The 21,465-nt window shown below is 46.5% G+C and overlaps 1 protein-coding gene across 2 annotated transcripts in view; it reads left to right on the forward strand.

Moving 5' to 3' along the window:
• The first annotated feature begins 212 nt into the window (after positions 1 to 212).
• The window catches only part of LOC139753126 (tubulin alpha-8 chain-like), a 37,688-nt gene continuing 16,435 nt past the window's right edge, over positions 213 to 21,465 (forward strand). Inside the window, exons 1-2 of one of the 2 annotated variants that reach the window (XM_071669242.1) lie at positions 213 to 318; positions 6,728 to 6,826. The gene's annotated coding sequence lies outside the window, so the exon portion shown is untranslated. Of the gene's footprint in view, positions 319 to 6,727; positions 6,827 to 21,465 lie in introns of those variants that run through there. The other variant, XM_071669245.1, reaches the window with a different exon arrangement.

Raw genomic sequence — 21,465 nt, forward strand, 5'->3', positions numbered from 1 at the left:
AAGAATGTTAATGCGATTTTCTGGGTTTAGGTCAGTTACTATGCATACCTTCAAATTTAATTCACGTGTGTGTGTGTGTGTGTGTGTGTGTGTGTGTGTGGTGCGAGGGAGGCAGCTGGGCGCCCCGACGCGTGATCAAGGTGAGGAAGGTGTCGTCGGGTTCAGGTCTGGCTGGGCCTGGCAGTCCGGACTGACCCGTGACGCCGCTGTGTTGCCCCAGTGCTCCTGCCAGCCAAGGTGTCGCTTCCCGCGTGAACCCCACCATACCCGACGCTGCCTTTGATCTTCTTTACGACACGTTGCAGCTCTGCGTCAAAGGTCAGTCCGACGCGGCAGCTGGGTGGGCGTGGAGATGTTATTAACGGGTACTGAGGGTACAGATCAGGTCGTGGGCTCGTAGGTCATGCGCAGGTCACCGTGCATCATTTGAACAGTGCAGGTTATCTTTGCTCTCAGCCTTAGTTGTAGTAGTATATAACCCTATGTTGGATAGCATATTGGTGTGGAGGCAGCGTGACTGAGGGCATACATCTCTGGCGGGTTTTGTAGCGTCACATCAGTAGCTTCTGTTTCACCCAGCGTGTTGCTTCACTTCCACCACACTGCTTCTACTGGTGCCGGTATGTGAGACTCCCTCACTGCTGTTGTTGTCTGAGTATGTGGCAGTGTTTGCCATCCAGAGGGTAACTGTTCCACAGGTCCTGTATCATGCACATCCAGGAAGACGTGTCAACGTTTGAGACACACCAGCAGCACAGAGCAGCGCCTGGCACCTGAGGGAAGTTCTCCGACTCACCAGCAATCATTATGTCATAAGTTCTGTAGCACAGTGAGGGGAGGACATGAAGATTACTGAAACTAGAGTGTTAAAGAGAAACTTGTGTGGAAACACTTGATACATCTAATGTTTATACAGAAGTAGCCGTAAGGCTGCTACGCTACCCGGGTGTAGGTTACCACACGACCCATCCAGCCACCAACACATCATCGCTTGAGGAACATGAACATCGTCATTATGACTGGTAGTGAGAACACTTCACCTGGTCACTGGGTCAGCCACAAGCTGGTCAAGGGTCATGGGGTCAACAAAACAGGCTGATAACACAGTAGCTGAGATTGCCTGATGAATCTAACATCTATTATCAATTCCTAAACTCTCTCTCTCTCTCTCTCTCTCTCTCTCTCTCTCTCTCTCTCTCTCTCTCTCTCTCTCTCTCTCTCTCTCTCTCTCTCTCTCTCTCTCTCTCTCTCTCTCTCTCTCAGGAGACTATCAAACTCTCTCAGACACTCTCCCAAGTACTTATCATCACACTTTGCAACGCCATTCACCGTCATATTTATGTCGATCAGTATTCTAAGACTATCTACTGCTGAAATGTTCCGGATATACAGAGAGGATGAGCGAAGAGAGATGACTGTTTCAGAGGAGGAGGGAGGCATGAGAGAGAGAGAGAGAGAGAGAGAGAGAGAGAGAGAGAGAGAGAGAGAGAGAGAGAGAGAGAGAGAGAGAGAGAGAGAGAGAGAGAGAGAGAGAGAGAGGGGGGGGGGGGTGGAAGACTGGTGGTCCGAGGTGACGTTGTCTTGAAGGATGGAACAGCAGATGTGACGAAGATATTGTTTTACTCTAGTGACATGTGGGCACCTGTGACGGACATACAACCGTCCACGCCACACACACACACAAACACACACACACAAACACACACACACACACACACACACACACACACACACACACACACACACACACACACACACACACACACAATAAAAATAAGGAATTAAGGCAGACAAAATTATTTATAAAATTGCAGAAAAAAAGTTTAATGTCAATAATAAAGTTGTAATGTTTGCTTGTAGCGATGACTGCGCGGGGAGGGGGGGGGGGAGGAGAGGCTGTGACATCCCTCATTCTATACCAGATATAACATTGTGTGTGTGTGTGTGTGTGTGTGTGTGTGTGTGTGTGTACTATGGAATATCACAAGACCCCTCACGCCCAAGATCCAACACAGCACATACTCCTCATTTCTCATGTCAAGAAAAAAGATTTATTTCCAGAACGGACTGAGATGAGATAGTGAGGGGAAGGGACAGTACACAATGGTTAGATGATGAGACATCACACGAGCAGTGTTACGGACCTTACACGGTTAGGGCATCGTGCACTTTGCTCTGTAGCACAATATAAACTAAACATCACTGCCTCTGAGGAGATTTGGACGTGAGACTCTTGAAAATACTAGATCTCTACCACTGACCTAGCGAGGCAGCTGGGCAACTATATCTATATAAATCACAAGTTAAGGTCAGTGGTGACAGTGTGTTAAGGTGAGGACATGACGACATATCAGTTGCCAACAGTACGTAAAGTAATGTTTGGCAGGTGAGATATATTCCTTAAGGCACTAGTACGCAAGACATGATTGGCCAATCATACATGTCATATATTGGGTATATATCCCTCTTGTGCTCCCACTGATACCGTCTTGACCTCCCCTGCTGGCCGGCCCTCTGCTTGCCTCACTCCTGACCCCTCTGCTCAAAGCCACCAGCCGCGCGCCGCCCAAAGATCCCACCTGTGGCAAGCCCTCACATCCTGCCTCGTAAGAACCACCTTAGAATCTTTCCACAAAGGACGTTACACAGGAGTTCAACACAAGTAATCCTTTCATGATAAGACTGTTAGCGTCATGGTCGGTGGGTCAGGAATGGACGTCTTTACGGGTGAGTCGACCACGCGACGGAGGATGTCAGCGCGTTACTCACAAGGCAGTTGTCATCTAGCACCACAACACGAGCAACACAGGGAGAGTGTTGTTCATGGTCAGCACCAGCAACACAGGGAGAGTGTTGTTCATGGTCAGCACCAGCAACACAGGGAGAGTGTTGTTCATAGTCAGCACCAGCAACACAGGGAGAGTGTTGTTCATGGTCAGCACCAGCAACACAGGGAGAGTGTTGTTCATGGTCAGCACCAGCAACACAGGGAGAGTGTTGTTCATGGTCAGCACCAGCAACACAGGGAGAGTGTTGTTCATGGTCAGCACCAGCAACACAGGGAGAGTGTTGTTCATGGTCAGCACCAGCAACACAGGGAGAGTGTTGTTCATGGTCAGCACCAGCAACACAGGGAGAGTGTTGTTCATGGTCAGCACCAGCAACACAGGGAGAGTGTTGTTCATGGTCAGCACCAGCAACACAGGGAGAGTGTTGTTCATGGTCAGCACCAGCAACACAGGGAGAGTGTTGTTCATGGTCAGCACCAGCAACACAGGGAGAGTGTTGTTCACAGTAAGGACACTTACACCCATTTCTTAATTTTGCCAGTATGACAACGGTTGCCTCCTGCTTCAGCACACTAGAACCCGGTCGTCTGATCCTGCCACACAGACTACCTGATGCTCCTCCTGCCTCCCTACACAACACCAACCTGCACCTGCTGGCACCAGCAACTCCCTCCACAACTCTGTCTACAGTGCCGTATCCTGACACCCCCACCACCTGAACCCCCTATGTGTACCTTACAATTTGTAATCTGTTTACAAGATCGTCTTCTACGTCGGAGGTAAGGAGTCGGACACTATACCATGAGCCTCGCTACCACAGTTATTGACCTGCCTGCAGCACACACACGGACACCTAGTAACTCATGTATCGTGTGTGTGTGTGTGTGTGTGTGTGTGTGTGTGTGTGTGTGTGTGTGTGTGTGTGACGTGTTTTCGGCTCCTGATGGATGTGGTTATTTAGTGGCGACAGCAGCCTGGCTGGAAGGTGTGTGTGGGCTGCCTCTGATGCAGGTGTGTGTGGGCTGCCTCTGATGCAGGTGTGTGTGGGCTGCCTCTGATGCAGGTGTGTGTGGGCTGCCTCTGATGCAGGTGTCGTGGGTTCCCAACCTGTCTGTTCGTTTTCTGCCAGACATCTTGAAGATATTTGTGGGTTTGTCATTCGTCACAATGATTTCATTGTGTAGTAAATGTGTCTGTTAGACATTATCTTGACCTTTAAAATGTTCGAAGTACTAGTGTGACGTCATTGTATATGTATCAATGCGACATTTTGATATGATCGTTGAGCAGTCATGTACGAGGCTGTATAACGTGTGTGCTTATTCAGGCAACCTTTTCACATAATCATTCTGCAGTTGTGTAACGCGCTGGTAACACCACCTGGCCTGTAACACGTGTAATACCTGTTGGTCCCGTAACACATGGGATGTCGCTATTTAGAGCATTGTTACCACTCGTGTGTGTGAGGGAGGAGAGAGCCTCCTCACGTGGAGACCCTACCATCATGACCTGGTGAGCACGAAGGCACGACCCCTGGGCGTGATCGCTTGACCTGGTCTTCCTGGTGAGGAGAGAAAGGTACTCTCACACGTTGCCACTTGGTTTACCTGTAGAGGATCCTGGCGGCCCATACTGGCACTGTAACAGACCCCATTACTGACCCATCTATATTTTCACAAACACAAGTTCTGAGAATTTCTCTTTGTTTTGGCAGTGAGTGACGCCAGCAGCAGTCACATGTGAAGAATACTGTATGGTTTTGGCTGTGTTACCGGACTCCGCCTGCATAAGCTCATACCGCGAGTGAAAATTCACCTTGGCGAGGCAGACTGATTTATGCCTGTCAGCGTTTCATTTGATGAATACATTAAAAAATCCGTGATTGATAAAGCAAAATAAATCTACGAATTCGTTAAAGTCTTTACGACTGACGACACACAGATGATCACATAGATTGCTTCAACATTGTCAGGTGCTTCCGGTCTCTCAGTACGGGAAGGAAGAAACCATCAGCCTTCTAGATGAATGTCATCCTACACAATATCTGCTCCGGGAATTCTTAAAACGGGAAACACTACGAAAGTTTTCAGGCACTAGAAAATCATTCACTGGCATCTTCAATGTTCCAAGGTTTGCGAACGATTACATAACTACTCTTAGTTCCTCAGTGGACGTAAACACGACGAAATTGAAAAGTTCCTGTGATGGAACGTCACCAGTCAACTGCACGACATACAGAGCCTCAGCCACAGGTGAGGCAGCGGTGGGGGGAAAATACTTCTCTGGTAAGTTAACAGAGAAGAAGTGAAACACCATAAATAATGATACAGTGAACGTCAACAACTCGAAAATTCAAGAGACGGTATAGGAGAAGAGACAGACTGAGGGATGGTGTAGGCCTCCGTCCCTGTTTGTACAAACAAACAGCCTTGCATGAACGAAGTAGTAAGGGAGGAGGTGGAATGGGAGGCAGCGCATCAAGAGACCCGTCAAACTGCTCACGTGCAAGCTTTGCACTCACCACCAGGAGCGGTCGGAGCAGACTGACTCCTCCTTAACCACAGGTCCACTCCTGTCGCCCATACCTGCCTCCTGCCCTCACCTGCTGTATCTAGCAACATGCAGACCCAGCATAACCAGATGTAGCATGAGGATGACTCAAACGTGCAACACATAAGTACAAGAGAGAGCTGGATGATCTGCACTGCTGTAGTGGTCGTATGTCATATCTTGGATCGCCATGTTATCCTCTGTCGCTCCTCTTTACATAAGGTCAGGGAATGGCACAGAGGGTGGCAGATGTATGCCGCCACCATGACGGTCACAGACACACGCGTCCTGCTACTGCAAGTGGCACGACCGGTGATGAGAAAGAGAAAACAAAAGACGGTCAGGGACGATGTGTAGAGGATCTGGAGGGATCAGCCTCTTGCAGCTACCCTCACCTGCCTGCCACCCAACACCCACTTCCACCACCAACCCACCACGCAAGGCGGCAGCAGCACCATGCGGTCCAGCAGTCTGCCATCAATCCATATGACATAACAGTTAAACTTAGTCAGTTATCTCTGGCTCAGCGGGGAAAGTTGCTGTGATCATCCCAGTAAAGAAGGGCAAGAAGCGAGACGTGACAGGTGCTGCTGTAGTTGTGGCGGGAACATTGGTGTTAAATAGAATAGAAATATTGACGTAGGGTGTAAGGCGTCGTGCAGGGTTGTAAGTGGTCGACTCACACCACCACCACCAACACCACCGCCCCAGCAGTTCCTTACACTTGATCTCTACAAACTCATCTAAAACTTTCATGACATCGTTCGCTGATATAGCGAGAGCTGTTGGCAGTATTTACACTACAAAGAACTGCATGAAAGAAGAAGAAATGATGGTTTGTTACATGGACCTCCGCACTACTGACCACAGGTTGAACATGGGGCACTACTGACCACAGGTTGAACATGGGGCACTACTGACCACAGGTTGAACATGGGGCACTACTGACCACAGGTTGAACATGGGGCACTACTGACCGCAGGTTGAACATGGGGCACTATTGACCACAGGTTGAACATGGGGCACTACTGACCACAGGATAAACATGGGGCACTACTGACCACAGGATAAACATGGGGCACTACTGACCACAGGTTGAACATGGGGCACTACTGACCATAGGATAAACATGGGGCACTACTGACCACAGGATAAACATGGGGCACTACTGACCACAGGTTGAACATGGGGCACTACTGACCATAGGATAAACATGGGGCACTACTGACCACAGGATGAACATGGGGCACTACTGACCACAGGTTAAACATGGGGCACTACTGACCACAGGTTGAACATGGGAGGCACAGTAAAGTTGCTGCTTATGAAGGTATTTTTACGGTCTCATAAATGTTTTCTTATCATCGATGGTGATGTTTACCCGTCAGGGAGGAGGAACGAGACCCGACACCCACCTGAGCTGAGTACGTCGTCAGCAGCGCCTGCCACGGGAACCCCGCGACGCCGCCATGCCCAGCGAGAGTAAGGTCAGTATTATGGTTCTATTTCTCACCCTCACCACCAGCCGCCACAACATGCCTCGCTTTGCAGCCTCCTGTACTAGCAAACTAGACGGCGTCCGACAGCAAACTGAAGTACCTACTGTTAATATCAGATTTATTATGGAACATCATCTTTGTTCTGAATGACAGGTGAAGCTCAACACCCGAGTCCATCCAAACAGAAAACAATATCAACGATAAAAAATGGTTTGGTCAAGTGTGTGTGTTAAGGGTCCCGGCTGGGCCTACCACCTGGTGTGGTGAGGGCCTGTGTCCCAGCTGGTCAGGTCACGGGCCATCATCCCCAGCCTAACCTTACCTCAGGTCTGTCTCACATGAACATAACCCAGCTCTCTCACTCGCTGTATTAATGACTGACATCTTTTCCGAGTAAATATTCAGAAAAAACTTCCCAAGTAAGTTAACGATTTGGTTCACTCCAAAATGTTGTGCCATTATATTTGTATGTACGTGTGACGTTAACCGTCACCTTGTAATGTTCTCAATTATGATAATTACACGTGTCATCTTTTCTTTATAAGGTGATGTTCATCACTGTTTTTCCCTTATGAGGGAAATAGTGTACTGCACTTTCCCCAAAACATCGATAGAAACATATGATCCTGATGTGTGTGGTGGTGTTGGGGGTCACGTATTGATCATATTAGTGTGTGTGTGTGTGTGTGTGTGTGTGTGTGTGCTGGGTCAGGAAGCGTGGTGTACGGTGGTCCAGCTACACTTGGTAATGACGATTAACATTAGTGATGGGGAAGCCGTGTGTGTGGTGCTGGACGGCGCAGCATCACCCGAGGGAGTGGTTGGCGAGCCACCAGGAGGGACGCAGGTCACAAGGTAATACCTCACCTTTTCCCTATACGACCTGAATCTCATCGTAGACTGACCTGGTAGACAAACAGGATATACAAATAACAAGAAACTGATAGAAAGAAAAAGATAAAAAAGGAAACAGTGTGAATGCCTGTTGCTGCCAGATACACGACGTTAACCTTGAGTTTCCTGCAGTAACCCCCAGTCCATTACAGCCATCCCCCCCACCCACCCACACACACACACACACACACACACACACACACACACACACACACCACCAGGGACGGGTCCTGATCTGAGCATAACAGAACTGTGACCTTTACTCGTGTTCTGCACACCCACTGACAGTGTTCTCTGCTTACACCACACTGTATCCTGAGCATTCTAACGTCGTATAATTACATGACACTCACTGCCTGCAGCTGCAGCGATATCTATCATAAATTCGTCGTCATATACACTATTGACCGATAATGTCAGACTTATGTATACCAAGAACCAGAACCTGAGACACAGCGACCTAACAAGACCGGGCAGTCGCGAAACTTTCTCCCTTGTGTCGCACCAGCACAGACTGCCAGTTGTTGCCCACCCCACAGCTACTAATGATATGAAATCATTCTTGACCGTGACGAGAAAACAACTATACAAGAGGAAGCTTGTGGTGATACAGCAACAGTCCAGCTTAGTATGTTCTATGCCATGAATACTTGAGGAAAACTTGCACAATCGTCACCACCATTATTTCTTAGTGTGGAACCGTTGATATATCTCCAACATTTGCAGTGTATTACTTCCACATGGATGTAAAGCGTACTGAAATTTAATCTTATGTTCCTTGTGTTATAGAACATTCTTAGCTCCATGTCCAAACCTCTACTGAGGTCTCCAACGTAACTTAGTCTGGATTTCTTGCTGGAACCTGGGGTATTCCAAACTTCTAAAGCAATCAAGAGGATCTTAAACACTGAAACACAATCTGATAACGCTGAAATATATGGAGCACACTAGAACTCAATCCAGATGACCCGAGAAAACACACTAGGAACCCCGTGGGAATCAGTCTGGAGCACGAGGGGCCAGGGGGATCTTGCTAAAGGTCTACAATCCTAGGTGGAGATTCGAACACACTGCTACTTCATCTGAAACCTTCGAGAGGGTCCAGAACATCTTCAAACTCAATTCGGATGATTCCGAAGTAATTTGGAACAATGAAATTCCGGGTGAAACTAAGAAACTCAGTACAACACACTATAACTTAATCTGGAACAGACATAAACTTAATCTGGCACACCCAAGTCTGGAATTTCAGACAGAAACTGACATTTTTTGACGTGGCAAAGTTTGGAATATTGTGGGTGAAAGTTAATGTGTGGTGTGGTGTGTCATACAGTGGGACACCTTAGAATCCACAGGAAGATCTGCCATACCTTAAATCTACTCTACAGACCTTGATAGAAACTGAAACATTCTAGGATTCATTTTTGAGTTTCGGGACGATGTAAGACACTTCTTGAGTTCGTCTAGAATAATCTAAGGATTCTAAAAAGATCCCACTTCAGTTGTAACTGTGTACGTGACCTGCGGTGTATGGAGGAAGGTAATCACGTCTACAGACACTACTACTAGAAGACTCGACGGGAACCTGGTGACCACAGAAACAAGCGTTTGAATTTGAAATGCAAATTTCTTGAAAAGTTCATGACATGTTATAAGGTGTGGAACTCCACCCACAGACTGGGATACTTCACCTTGTGCCTGTGATCCTCTTGTGTTGCCTTCCTTGCCTGAGGGAGGAGTAGAGAGGGAGGTCCTTGAGCTGCCTCCCACACCCTGCCATGGCAGGCATCATGCTTCCCCTCTCTCTATTAATTTATGTCTCGTCTTCCATCTTCCCTTCCACCACTATGTCTTGAACCACACAGTGGACGGACGGACGAATTCCTGGGTCCACTCAGGCATGACTTCAACAGTACACGTTCTGGCTCCAGGCGAAGCTCCAAGCAAAGATATACTGCCCAGCTCCGAGTGAACTAGCGACTTGTATATTGTCATGAGCAGCATGAGATGTAAACACGGACATAAAGCTGATCCTTATCGTCATGTTGTATCCATACTGACAATGTTGGTGGGGGCTGGCTGGCGTCGGCCTCCAGTGGACCAGTTGGCTGAGATCCCAGGTCTGGGGATTATGTTTCGTGCAGGTAACCTTTCCTAACCTTGCACTGGTGCTCCGCTGGATTACCATTGCCCCACCACACAGCACCTCTGGCTGCCGGACTCCCTCCTGCACCAGCGGCATCAGCCTCACCCACGCTGACACCGGCCAGTATAAAGCATTAGTGAAGTGTCAAGGGGTTTCACAGCAAGAAGCGTGGCAGTGTAAGGACGCGGGTGACACGCGATCCTGCCGGTGGAGATTGGCAGCATTTGGTGGTGGTGAATACTGTGTGGGCTGGGTTGTAATCTCGTGTGGAGGCGGGTGGGCCAGTGGGCTGGGTGGGTGTGGTTGTAATCTCGTGTGGAGGCGGGTGGGCCAGTGGGCTGGGTGGGTGTGGTTGTAATCTCGTGTGGAGGCGGGTGGGCTGGTGTGGGATGCAGGAAGTGTCCGGGCGAGGCGGGGGAGACGGTTGGCAGGGAGCAGCAGCTGCAGTTGTAAGACAACAAACGCTGAACAAAATCATAACACTTGGGTGCAAGTGAGCACCTCCAGGCATTTCCCTTCCTTCATATTATCCTGAACCGGTATGAGAAGAGTCCCACCTCCCGCCTTACCAGCAGCAGCAGGAAGTACGACCTTCCCTGCTAGCGCCTCCTGCTGCAGCGCCTCCTTCCTTTATCTCTGGCTTGCGCCACAAGGAGGCTGTTCATGAACTTGCACTGCCACCCACCGTCGACACACAGCTGTCCACAATACACCCATTACAAGTCACACCTGTTAACAAGGACTCTCAAACGCAGTCCGAAACCAGGATGTAAATAATGCTTACGTTATCACAGTGAGTCTCGTGGGGTGGTTTGGTCGGAGTTGGGGAAGGCTGGGGTGGAGTGGTCGGGGCTGGGGAAGGCTGGAGTGGAGTGGGCGGGGCTGGGGAAGGCTGAAGTGGAGTAGTCGGGGCTGTGGAAGGCGGAGAGAGAGAGAGAGAGAGAGAGAGAGAGAGAGAGAGAGAGAGAGAGAGAGAGAGAGAGAGAGAGAGAGAGAGAGAGATGAGGTGAGGTGAGGTGAGGAACTTTGGACACAGCAAAAACTGGCGCCGCCCGGCTCGCTACCGGCCGGGAGCTCACTTCAGTCACGTCTATTCTGGGAAAGTGACAAACATGACTTATTTGTGATCACTTTCCAGGAAGGTAGCTGCCTGTACCTCCTGATGAGGCAGCCTGCCTGCCTCACACAGGTGGACGGTTTATACCTAATTTATCGTCAGATCCAACACAGTTCTGTCGCTGTTCGATATAAACAAAGCTGGCAAGATGCAGGTCAAAGGATGTCATGAGCACATGTTTACCACCTGCACACTCTCTGAAGTCATCAACAAAGCGAATGACCCAGGTTCTGGCCCGAGGCACCTATGTGTACGTCGGGGTCGGACAGCAGGAGATACGTGCGCACTGCACAGGGTATTACGGGAAGGAGGTGGAGGTAGTAGGCGGACAACAATGTTGGCGCTGCACCACCCATACAGGCAACACACAACACACCTGCATAACGTACAACTTAGCATCGCCGCGAGTGACCGGACTCATGGGCAGGATAATTCACATTTCACGTATAGTTCAACAACTTTTCAATGTGCACGCCATGAGTTTATACAAACTTATCAGGTCATGCATATAACCCCCTGATAATGTCATGTTGTCCCTCCATATTAATTACGGCGAACTTGCTCCCACTGCTGTGTTCAGCTGGTCAGTACTGTGTCAGCAAAACTGCAACATGTGACCCACACACAGCACTAATACAGGGTGCACTACCGGTGCCTGCAGGTTAATCCTCCAGGGTACTGAGCTCCTCCACCGCTCTGGGAACACGGGAATGGTAGGAGAGCAGTTGTGTGTGTACGCCAACAACCACGACATATAATGACGCAGACACAAGTGGGGATGAGCTTCTACTTCCTTCACGTGTTGCAAGACACAAGGGGGAACGAGCCTCTACTTCCTTCACGTGTAGCAATCAATATCCTCCCATATAATTTCCCAGGAATACTCAACAAACTTATGCCTCTGCAATTTGAACACTCACTTTTATCCCCTTTGCCTTTGTACAATGGCACTACGAATGCATTCCGCCAATCCTCAGACACTTCACCGTGGTCCATACATACAATGAATATCCTTACCAATCAATCAACAACACAGTCACCCCCTTATTGATAAATTCCACTGCAATACCATCCAAACCCGCCGCCTTGCCGGCTTTCATCTTCTGCAAAGCTTTCACTATCTCTTCTCTCTTTACCAAACCATTCTCCCGGACCCCTCTCACTTCGCAGACCACCCTGACCAAAGGACCCTATATCTGCCACTCTAGCATCAGACACATTCAAGAGACCTTTAAAATACTCCTTCCATCTTCTCACTTCATCACTTTCTGTTATCACTTGCCCCCTTCACCGATGTTCTCATTCGTTTTCTTGTCTTAATCACGTTACTAAAGTCGTGAGGCAGTGATGGTTCTTGCGGTGGGAGTACAGAAGAGCTTCGTCACCACAGTGTGGTAACGACACCAACACATTCATGCACACTTTATATAACCTTGCTGGAGCTAAGTTCGTTGTCAGATTCTCGATCTGTTGCATTAACTGAGGTACAATCTGCCTCTCTCTTGATGTCTCCCGGGAAATCATTATAATTGCACATTGGTCTCACCATTGCTCTGGACGTGGCCGCAACACAAATATGGCTGCCATCATCAACCGCAGTCATCTTTCACAGTTGTTATTTATTTTCATCCCCGTTTATCTTTTCCAAAGCCTAGCTCGGTTAGCTTATGGACTGTGTTCACTGTGTTGACCCCTTTCATCCAACCGCATAACCTGGACTTAAATGACTTTGTAAGTAAATGTAGAAAAGAAAGTACCATGATCAAATACAAAGCATAGAATAAATAAAATATGAAAAATACACAAGACGGCCACTTCGGACCGTAAGGCTAACCTGAAAGTGTAGCAATAACCGGAAACATTCCAAGCTGATCTGCTGCTGCTGCTGCTGCTACTGCCACTGCCTAGTTTCCCTCACTAATACCATTCCATTCGCCGTGGCTGCCAACGATCCCTGACAATGAAAAAAAAGTACATCTAGATGAAAACCACCATGGCAGACATAGTGATTTTAGACTGGCTCGAAATGTGGTCTTGTATTCCTGTCAAACATTTCTGGCGCTCGTACTGAATATACCATTAGCATTACACAAGTCATCCTACGTATGTAGCCCTCGACCAGGAACATTTATCAAAGTTTTCCAAGCAATATTTGTGGTCCAAAGATATCTATATTACTATATAATGGGCCGGACCACCGTACCTTCCCAACGTGCTGAAGAAAACGATGATAATGAACATAGACTAGCGATTCTGCTGACTCCATGTTTCTCGTTCCTTCCTCTTGACCCTTTAAGGGTCCTATTTCCTTCATGCTTTACTTCCCTCCCTACAGGCTCTCCCTCCTCCCTCCATGCGGTTATCCCCCCTGCCCACGGGTCTTCCTTCCTCCCTCCCCCACCCTCCCATATCCACTCCCTGTTACTACCAGTCTCGGCTGTGGCAACAAGTTCCCCAGACTTGTTCCTCCCCACCCACCCATCTAACAGCCCCCGTCATGTGTGGGGAGCACCACCCACCCCTCCTCCCACTACTTCACAAACTTGTTCTTCCAGAGTCCTTAACTTCCGAAATATTTCAGCCGTTCTCCACACAGTCTCTCTCTCTCCTTCCACTCGTAACATTTCCTTGATCCACTTTTACAGTGAGGTAAGCCAGTTTCAACTCGATGATGCACTTGTGGCGCGACCCAGGCTGGTCCAAAGTTTACCCTCTTGTTGATGATGATTAGAGAAGATGTTAGCGTTGTCTACTCTCACACCCTCCAACACTGTATACCTGACAGTTAAAAGATTAGTGAATTCAGAGATAACTCTTTTCAACATTAACTTCCGTCATAATGATACTGTTGACGGAATATGCAGACACCATCTCCGAACCAGAATCGTGAGTGGAGATTATAGCTGGATATGAAAAAGGGACTATTGAGAACATCATTAGACTGCTGGGTTTTAGAGACGAATTAGATATTAGAAGAGGTACTATACGGATGGTGTTCATCAGAAGAGATTAGTAGAGACAACACAAATGTTGGTAAAGTTAAGAAGAAAAGAGGAAGGTGTATTAGAGAGGAGGAGGTCGTGAGGGTTACTAGTACTGTCTAAACCTCGTTCACGTTGGTAGTAGAACCAGGCGGAAACCGATTCTCAGCACCCCATGATGCCGGGAACTAGGGCCATAGATTTTCACTTTATTTACCGTTGCTTCTTCATTACTGCCGCATGCAAACACCTACCACCTTACACCTAAAGGAGGCACAACATAATTATCCAGACCTAAAGGGATCTGCAAATAGTTGGATACCGAAAAAGTGGAAAGCCTAAATGATATCATGTTAATATTACAGACGATATACTGCAAGGACTACAGTTAACACCACATGGTACTTACTATCAAGAACACAACCGATCAACCACTAGCAAACAATATAAGCAATGGATACAGTGCCCCATGGTGACCGATCCATGAACTACAAAGATCGGAGAGTCGAAAATGAAGCGACCTCAGTTTTCATTGGAAAGGTTGGACAACTGGATGAGTAGGTTATCTAAAAGTCTGATATTTGGTTGTTTCCCGGAAAGTTTCTCCTGCACACTAGACTCACATGACAGCACTGGAAGGAGACCGACCGACGCGGGCCACTGTCGCACCTCACCAAGATCTGTACCTGACGGTGCAGGTCATGTGCTCAGGCCATCCCCGTGGCTGTACCTGACGGTGCAGGTCAGGTTACAGAACACGACCTGCCAGTGCCTCTTCTCTACTAGCATTCCTTTCCGCTCTAGTACCACTAGGATGAGGTACACTGGTAGCTCCTGGAGCCCTTCTAGTGGCAGAGAGGGAAAGACCCTTTGGCACAAATATTCAATGTTACACTGCACATAGTACAGCGACTGTCCTCTATAAGTGATTAAGGAAACTGGCTCTGGCCAATACCCAAGACAGATGTCTTGGGTATTGGGAAGGTATCGGGGATGTCAAAGGGAGTTTCCAGTGTACCCTGAGGACGATATAAGGGCAAGGGTCACCTCAAAACTCACACGACTTTTTAATTCAACATGACTTCTACACCCTGCGCGACCCTCTGCCTCCTGACCTATCAAGACGTACGCGCCTCAAACACCGCTTGGAAATCTGACTCTTTATTTCTTGTTAGCATTTTCATCACTTCAGATAAGTTATGTTTTTATCTAATTCTGATAGATCTATTTCATCTTAAGCTACATACACATGCCTGCTTCTGTCTTTTAAAGTGTCTTCGTATTGTTTTACACCAGTCATACGAGATAGTGTTGTGTCTTACAATCTGTCAGTGATACATCTTACTGAAGGCAAATAAGCAAACGCACTATGAGTAGTGTCTGTTATCATAATTAGTGTCATAGTTACGACAACCAGGTCAACCACAAGATTGTTTTCATAACAGGAAGAAGAAATTTGATGCGATTGGCAGTATGGGATGTTAGTCATCAGGATTACATGACTGAGAACCATGAATCAGGCTTACCAGGTCGTAGGAGAGTGTTATTTTTTGTTCTTGTAGAGCCAGGAAAGTGTTGGGACGGGAGAAGATATGACTCAGGTTGCGAGGGTTGGAGCAACCTGAGCCGCGCCACAAGGTAAGGTTTAGACTTTCTTCCTGGCTCGTCCTCCTGCTGTGTCAACCTCCTGCGTGAGGTAGGAAGGGACACTTCCTCTTCATGAACAAGACTCTGGAGAACTGTCTGTTGTTGATGATGTCGTGGTGAGGAGAAATGGCTGTACCATTACTGATATTACGTAATATCACCGGACTACTAGTTACTGCCAACTGCATCATCTTTAGCCTTAACACTTTACTAAGTGTTATGAGAGGCTCCTCAGCAGTGACCACGTATTGACGTCAATACACAACTTGTGCTGTTGTTGGTTGAGTCGTGGAGGGCGGGTTGTGGTGCCACGACAGTCTCTTCTACGTACTTCATTCTCTCTTCTTCCTTCATTCTTTCTACGTAACAGGCTCCAGTCACGGTCAAAAGTCAATAGCCTAAATGAAAAGAAGAAAGGATACAGCGAACGTTTCTCCACTTCCAACACTTGGCTAAAACAGCACAGTTTGCTCGTAGATCATTTTCTTGCAAACCAGACACGTGTTGGTGTCCGTCCAGCTGGTGAGCGAGGCTGGACCAGAGCATGGTGAAGCAAGGCTGACACCAGGCACGGCCACGACCAGTAGACAACAGACAGCCAGTCCAGGTAACGGTAGTAACTCTTGTGTCAGTGTTGCTAGGAACACAGGACGTGTTTCATTCCTGTATACTGTAGCCACTGGCGCCTCCACCCTACATGTTGCTTATTTCTTCACCCACACCTGCCCCAGAACCCCAAACTCTGCTCCAGAACTCACACTCTGCCCCAGAACCCATACCCCTGCCCCAGAACCCGTACCTGCCCCAACAACCACACCTGCCCCAGAACCTATACCTGCCCCAGCACCCCACACTCTGTTCCAGAACCCACACCTGCCCCAAAACCCGTACCTGCCCCTGCAACCACACCTGCCCCAGAAACTATACCTGCTCCAGTACCCCACACTCGGCCCCAGAACCCACACCTGCCCCAGCACCTACATCTGCCCCAGCACCCACATCTGCCCCACCACCTACACCTGGAGTAAAGACGGGCATTGTACACTGGTGCCAAACCAACCCTGACATCACCTGTCGTGAAGCAAGAGCCACATTAGTAACGACCTCTTCAGGTATATTGTCTTACTCCATCACTAATTGCACCCCCATAAGCCTTCGACACATCATCGTCATCCACAAATACTCCATCATTATTCTTTCCAATAAATCTTCTTCATATTTCTGTACTTTATCTCCGTCAGCCTTTCTTACTCTTCATACATCCACTGCCATCCCTTACTGACCTACCCTTGTCCAGGTATACTAAACTCCCTTCTCATCTTTCATTAATTCATATCTATCCAGACTCCTTACTCACCCTTCCCACCCTCAAGACCCTCTCCACAACCTTCAGACCGTTCGGACCCCCTTCTCAACCTCCAGACTTCTAGGATACCCTGCAAACTCCCTCCCCACTCTCCAGACTCCCTCTACACCCTCCAAACCTCCCAGATCCTCTCCACAACTCTCCAGACTCTTTACAAACACCTTCCAGACTTCCTCATCATATCCATACTCTCTCCTCACCCTCCAGATTCCCTCTAAACCACGAGATCCCCTCCAGATTTCCTCCATACCCTCCAAACCCACTCCACATTCTCCAAGCTCCCCTCCAATCCCCCTCCACATTGTCCACCTTTATCTGGCCGCTGCCTCTACCGCTTCAGAACCTGTCATCTTGCTCCTGGTAGGAACACGAGACAAAGCCACACCTGATCTTAACACATTCATACCAACCAGTCGTACAGTAACATTCCCTCCGCTCCATTGTTATGCAAACTTTCTTGTCTGAGCAGAGGCTTCTGTAGTCAGTGCTGGTGCAGAGCGAGATCTTCCCCATCACAACAAAAGGAAAATGTGATTCACAAAAGACTGACTGGACCTGGTTGTGTCGTCAGGCTTGCTTCCTAGGTGGACTGCTGCTGCTCTTGGTAGCACGCTCTCGTCCCCACCATGACCCGACCCCAACATAGCCCGTCCCTACCATGACCCGTCCGCACCAAGGCCCTTCCCCATCATTACCCATCATCTCTCCGTCCGCACCATAAGTTATGACAATGATTGATCAAAGGAAAGGTAATCTTGACAAAGTTGGTAACACTAAAGGTAGTTACTTGAACTTCAGTCTCTTTAAAAGTGATTCACGGCAAAATTAATGCTGATCAAAAGTATCGATCTTATACAGAAGTGACATACTTGGTTGACATAAATCTTTAGGGGTCTCATCAGAGAGTAAAGTGGTGAACAAACTTGATCCGACACCTTTCTAAGCGTGACAACTTCCAGAACTTTTGTTACTGTGATATCTCCTAGCTCTTATGTTACTATGGCAACTCTCAGCACCTTTGCTACTATGCCAACTCCCCAGCACGTTTATAACTGTGGCAGCTGCCAAGAACCCGTGTTACTGTAGCAGCTCACAACACCTGTGTTACTGATGCCTCTCCCAGCACATATGTTATTGTGGCATCCCCAGCATTGTAAGTGATATCGCATTCCTTAACACCCTTTGTTACTAGTACCACAGTTCCCTATCCATTCCGTCAGTGAAGAAGGTTCTGACCTCTACGAAGACACAAACATTTAGTTGCTATGGCATTAATGAACTCGTGTGGTTGACGTAACATATTTGCATGTTTTGATGTGACATGTTCAGCGGCGTGTTACTGGTCAAATACAACACTTTGTACGTGAAGGTTCCCACCAGTCGTGTTGCTAACATCTCTTTAACAACTGTGTAAACAACTGTGTAAGCAGCTTTTACTCGCCAAAATGACAAATGAAGCGCTAAAGTAAAGCACTATGACAGCAGACACCGATATGAACGGAGGCAAACGCGCAAGAACTTATACTGATCTTTATCTTCGTCCATTTCTTCTTTATACGTAAATTAGCTTCCGCGTGACGTCATGGAGGAGTAGCTAGTAGGGGCGAGTTTGGAAGCCTTGACAGATTACCACCTCAAAGTCTTGATTTGAGTATGAAGAACAATCAAGTTTTGGGTTAGCTCGTGTTTGTGCCATAATAAGTCTGCTTCCAGCGAATATCATTCTTGCCCCTGCCTGAGGTTCACATGTTCTTAATAGCATCATGCAACCTGTAACCAAATTTATTTGTCTGGTTCTCATGTACATATTTTATCTTTTTGTCTCATACATGAAACTTTTCCCGAGCATAAAGTCAAATGACAAATTTTAACAACAAAGAAAAGCTTTGATGACATTTTTCAAATGCATATATTATGCTATGCTGTTCCCAAGGAACAACTAATAACTAAAACTATATCTTATATAAACTACTATATCTAATTCGCGAATAAAACAGTTATCTAAAAACAAAGGATAATAATCATTACATACTAACCACCAATCATGCAAATATTCATATTGACAATGTATATAAACCTATATTATGTATATACACCTATATTGCTAATGATATGGATAAAACTAGATAACGACGACATTACAATATCCCTAGCAAATATCAGGTCTGAAGCCCAGACACCCAGCCAACCAACCTAAAGATAACATGGACGTCCTCGACAACACAAACATTCAATTAGAGCCCACTACACCCACTCACACGCGGGCCGACCTGTGTCAGGAATAATATCCCTAGAATACACCCGACTTATGCCTCCCATGGCACCCGGGACCACACATCCAACATGTCAATAATGGCACCTCGGGTAGACAAACCCGCCCGACCTATGCCAGTGATGGCGCCTCGGAACACACCACAGAACTCTTCCCGCAACATACAAACTAATCACACGACCTGGTGAGTTTCTAAACACACTCTCCAAGACCTGTCCACCTCTGGCGGATCATTGATAACAGGAAAATATACAAAATTAGTGTCACCGGTCATCCTTCCTCTGAGCCACTGGTTCCTAACCTGTGAGCCATTGTGAATTTCTTGGGTGGGCAATGGGTTGGTCAATATATAATCACAGCGAGATGACCGTCATAACTGATGAATCTGTAAGATATTTAAGAATATATACACGGTGATATTAGATTACAGCACTTCAACTTTGTTGTTTCTTTCCTATAAGCATGTCTACATCCCCTAATGTACACATTTTACTGGCTAACCAATTAGTTCTTCAGTTAAGCTATATTGGGCCATCACCTCATGAGGGTTGGGAGCCACCGCTGTAAGCAGTAATTTAGTCCTAGAAATATGATTTTCTTCTAACGCCGCTTCACAATTTTCCATCTTTACTTAATCAAATGAACTAATCAGGATGCAACTTACATCAACCAATAAATCTCAAGGCGTCGAGAAAAATGTAGTGAATATCGTCCAAGTGTGAAATTACACTTAAGGATCCTTTTGTGATCTAACTCATTCAGTAAGGAATACTAACCTGGTATGTCCTGTGTTTCATTTCATACATATTTTCTGCTCTTGAAAACCAGGCTTTCCTTTGCTCCTAGTAGTGTGAACTTCGTAGCAGTAATTAATTTTTCTTCATATCATAGAGCGTCGATATATGTCCAATCTCTGTATAGCCACTAGCACGAGTCAGTAGCTGTCTTCATAAACCTATTAATATGATACTAAATCTTAGGTCAATGTTCCAATTCATTTTCCTTGGACAGAATAAATATTTCGGTAAGTGGTAAGAGTAACTGCTCCGTTACGAATGTTTTGCCTGTGACGTCACAAGCTTAAAGTAATAACCCTGTAATCTAAGTTCTTATTTATTAGCATCGCTGACCTGAAAACATTTTTGTTAAAATTATATCATTAGATAGGTGATCAGCAATTCCCTCAGTTGCAGTATCGTGCAACATTCTTAATTTGTTTATAATTGTTCGTAAGTCTGTTTTTAGGAAATGAAAGTCACTGAAGTATATCAGTTGTATACATGCTCGCAAAACCTCCTTCGATATAATTAATGTTTTTATTCCATATGGTTAGAACTTTCACCTTATGTTTGCAATATTGATCTTAGAACCCCCCCCCCCCCTTCCCAACATCTCTCATCGAAAAACTTCAGTATAGGTGGATGTCAAAATAGTACTGAAGCACCTTACTATAACTTGATGAAGGAAGAATTCTATTTGTTCTGTCCATATCTGAATCATTTACAGCAAGTAACAGGTCTGCTGGTTACGACATGTTTTCTTTAATAGTTTTGATTAATGTTAATGAAGCGAGGCGTTCCAGTCGAACTCAGACCCAGAATTCTGATTTAGTTTTTTCTTCCTTTTATCAGTCGTAACAGTGAGTAATATGGCTACCTAGACATATAAAATGGTTCCAAAGCTCGTCAAAAAGTTGCTTAATATAAGTTCAGGCACGATGGCTGATATATACATTCCAGTTACCAGTCTGAAGGGTTTGACAAAAAAATACATGGGTATAAAATTCAGCACGAGATATGTTCAAATATTTACCGAAAAACTGCTGTACGAGATATGACATATCTCTGAGCCTTGGTAAACAAAATTAATGACAGCAAGATGATTAAATTAGTTTCATATAGCTCAGTACAATATATTTGTAAACTTAACTATACACACTTACAAGACAAATAGACTGGCAAATATATAAGCTATGAAACTGGTCTATTGTTATGTATATATATATTCTTTTTAATACTGACACATTGAAATAGTCGGTTTTTCAAAATTACAAGGTATGCACCAGTTGACTGGGTAATATTTTCAATAGAAAGGTTTCTAGGATTACTATTTCAGCAGCGTATGTTTCGTTTTGATGTTTAGAAGTATAATTTAGAAATGAAATCCCTAATAGTAAAGGGTTAGCAGTGCGAAAAGTGTTTATG

Source organism: Panulirus ornatus, chromosome 14 (genome assembly GCF_036320965.1).
Source record: "Panulirus ornatus isolate Po-2019 chromosome 14, ASM3632096v1, whole genome shotgun sequence".
NCBI classification, from domain to species: domain Eukaryota; kingdom Metazoa; phylum Arthropoda; class Malacostraca; order Decapoda; family Palinuridae; genus Panulirus; species Panulirus ornatus.